At 52.0% G+C, this 3,133-nt stretch overlaps 1 long non-coding RNA gene across 1 annotated transcript; it reads right to left on the bottom strand.

Annotated features, from left to right (window-relative positions):
• Positions 1–1,216: 1,216 nt before the first annotated feature.
• Positions 1,217–2,724, bottom strand: LOC140594322 (uncharacterized). The gene is made up of 2 exons (XR_011995045.1): positions 2,181–2,724; positions 1,217–1,847 (listed from the first exon to the last, which is right to left on the bottom strand). It is a non-coding gene; the product is annotated as an uncharacterized lncRNA (long non-coding RNA).
• Positions 2,725–3,133: the final 409 nt, after the last annotated feature.

Raw genomic sequence — 3,133 nt, 5'->3', positions numbered from 1 at the left:
GGGATTGACCTCCTCCTGCTCCTCTGCCGCCAAAGGAGGGTGGTTCCTTGTGATGACCCCACTCTCTAGTGCTCCTTGCTCTGCTCCTTCTCGGGCTGACCCAGGTGGCCTGCATCGACTGGCCTCCTCCCCTCTGGCCTCTGGTGGAGGTTGACCAGTGAGGGCAGAGCAGAGGGCAGGGGGGAGGGGGGAGGGAGATGGGGGGTATTTACGTTGTTTTTTTCTTTTTAATTTACATTTACATAGCCTCATTTTAAGTATTCTGGCTCTTGCATTGACTCTCCAGACCTTCCCTGCTCTACGCACGGGGGGAGGGGCGGACCCTGAGGACTACATTACCCAGGCTCCCTTGCACTCTGCAGGGTTCAGCCAATGGGAGGCACTGATGGAAGCTGGCAGGCCCAGGAGAGAAGTTGGGGTATTTCCCCCACCTCCCTTTCCCTCTCACCACATTTACACCAGGGGCTGTGTTCTTCTGCTGAAGGTCACTCCTCTCCTAAAGCTACAGCTCCCTCTGGGTTCCAGGAGCTACTTCCTCTACGCGTCTTCTGGCAACAGCTCCCTGCTCATGCTAGCCTTGAGCACTGCATCATTCCTTCTTGGTTTCCCAAACATACACCCTGCTTCCACCTTCCTAAACTGTCCCTTCCATAAACTCTTCCAATTTTCCTGTTTGAGTGCGGGGACTCACACGGATACATTGAACAATGATATTTGTGAAGTCTCAGGTTGGATGAGCCAGTTACAGTGTTTGAACACACATTAGAATATTAGCCATTAAAGCAAAAAATAGTTGGGTGTTCTACTTAACCTCATGTATGAGTGGTATTTGTGACACTCTGGGACATCATCATGGGAAAAAAAAAAAAAAACCTTTTACAGGGATAATCCAAGGTGTATTTGGCCCAATCACAGAGTCCAAATGATCACACATTCTGCGGAGATGGGAGTGGGATGCAGCTTGTGAGACGCAGTAGGGTATACGATGGGAAAAGAAGATGGAAGGATGTGAAGTCTGTATAAGTAGTCTGGGTCCTACCTAAAAAGCTAGATTCTGGTATTTCAAATAAGAAACTTACTATTTTTGCAAATAATTGCTTGTATGTTGCTATAACACTGTGCTATTCAGAATTCTTGCTTCCAAGTGACGGAGACCAACTAATGTGACTATATTAGTTTCCTAGACTGCCATAACAATGCACAAGAAACCAGGGACTTAAAACCAACAGGAATTTATTTCCTCACAGATCTGGAAGCCAGAAGTCTAAAATCAAGGTTCAGCAAGGACATGCTCTGATGACTCTAGGGAAGAACCTTCCTTGCCTCTCCTAGCCTCTTGGTGTTTGCTGGCAATTGTAGGCATTCCTTGGCTTGTAAGCATATCATTCCAGTCACATGGCGTGCACATTCAGTGCATGTCTGTCTCTGTGCCCAAATTTCACTTTGCTATAGTGACTGCAGCCATACAGGATTAGAGTTCACCCTAATAGCCTCATCCTAACTTGATAACCTATGTAAAGACCCTATTTTTCAATACAGTCAAATTCTGAGATCCTGGGGGTTAGGGCTTTGACATACCATTTAGGGGGAAGGAACACAATTCAACTCACAACAGGGACTTGATTACAAAAAAAAAAAAAAAAAAAAAGGAAATTATTGTTCTGGCTAATAAAAAAAATCCAGGAGTGTGTCTTCAGGTGTGGCTTGATCCAGGGTCCACTACCTTTGCACAATTCCATCTCAGCCTCCCTATCTCTCTGCTCAGCTTGTTTCTGGCTTTATTTTCAAGCAATCTCTCTCCACCTGAGGGCTCCAGGTAGCTCCAGGTTTCTGTTCTACCAGCGGAGCTGCAAAGTAGAATGCATTCTTCTTTCTCAGTTCTTCCAACAGATTCCTCAGGCTGACACTCATCTGTCTTGCTTGGAATAAATGCCCACTGCTGGACCAATCACAGAGGTCAGGAGATGGGACTACTAATTAGGCAGGGGCTACAAGCCCATCTCTAGGGGAGTGTGGGGGGAGGGGGTCGCAAGGAGTCGGATCCTGGCAAATCTAGTGGCCTGAGCATAGAAAGGTCCCCAAGAGAAGGCCAGGTGTGGTTACCAGACACGGGGCTTGCAAGTTGTCCCGCACAAAGAACAGGTACCCACCAGATGCCTGGGGAGAAGGAAAAAGCCCACCTCGGGATGAACATCCACCGGCGATGACTTGTAGTATCCTGGGAGTGAGACGTTTGCAGTTCTCACTGCCTCCAGAATGCATAGCAGACTTTCGCCTTGCTGGAACGTTCTTGAAGAACCAGTGTCTCCGCTTGCACTCCGGGGCTGCAGACTCCGAGAAGGAGAAGGAGACAGAGATGCATCGCCTATCAGGGTGTGCCTTTGGGATCAACCTTGCGATGAACAGGAAGGGCAGGAAGGAGCACGGGGAAGGCAGAGGGCAGCCCAGCCACCGCCACCCTGGACCGGCCTCCCAGAGGGTCCCACGGGCACCAGCGGCGGGGTCTTACCTTGTCTTCCTCAGCCCCCTGCTCCTCCTCCGACACCTGCAGCCCCGTCGTCCTTGTTATGGGGCTTCTGTACACCGCAGGATGTTTTCGCCAACATCCCTGACCTCAGCCCCCCAGATGCCAGCGTTGTGACACCAGAAATGTCTCCAGACCTTGCCAAATGTCCCCCAGGGGGCAAAATCCCCTGTTGAGAACCACTGGGTGAGGGGGCGAGGAGAGCTGGGGGGGGTGGGCTCACGACCCGGGGGAGGTGGCTCCGTAGCACCGGCGTCCTGAGAGGCTGAGCTGAGGCCAGGTGCCAGCAGAGCCCCCTGGCCGGGGTGACAGGCCTTTCTTGGGAGGGGGACCTGAGCGACCATCTTCACCTCCATCCTAACAGGTGCTGCTTGGGTGTGCGGAAAGTACTCACCACCGTGTTTCCGACATGCAGGCCGGGAAAATCGGACCGATGCCATCTCTTCTCCCTCTCTTGGCACAGATGCCCTGGCCCCCCCCATCCAGCCCCCTTCCCCACCAGGAGCCAGCCCTCTGGACAGGGGCTGGGGCGCCTTCCGCTGCGCCACTGTGGGGATCCCAGGGACTGTGTTTGCACAACCGTGGTCTCCATGGCCAGCACAGAGTGCT

Source organism: Vulpes vulpes, chromosome 10, assembly GCF_048418805.1.
Source record: "Vulpes vulpes isolate BD-2025 chromosome 10, VulVul3, whole genome shotgun sequence".
Lineage (NCBI taxonomy): Eukaryota > Metazoa > Chordata > Mammalia > Carnivora > Canidae > Vulpes > Vulpes vulpes.
The sequence above is the reverse complement of the archived record's forward strand: the minus strand, read 5'-3'. Positions and strand labels throughout refer to the sequence as shown.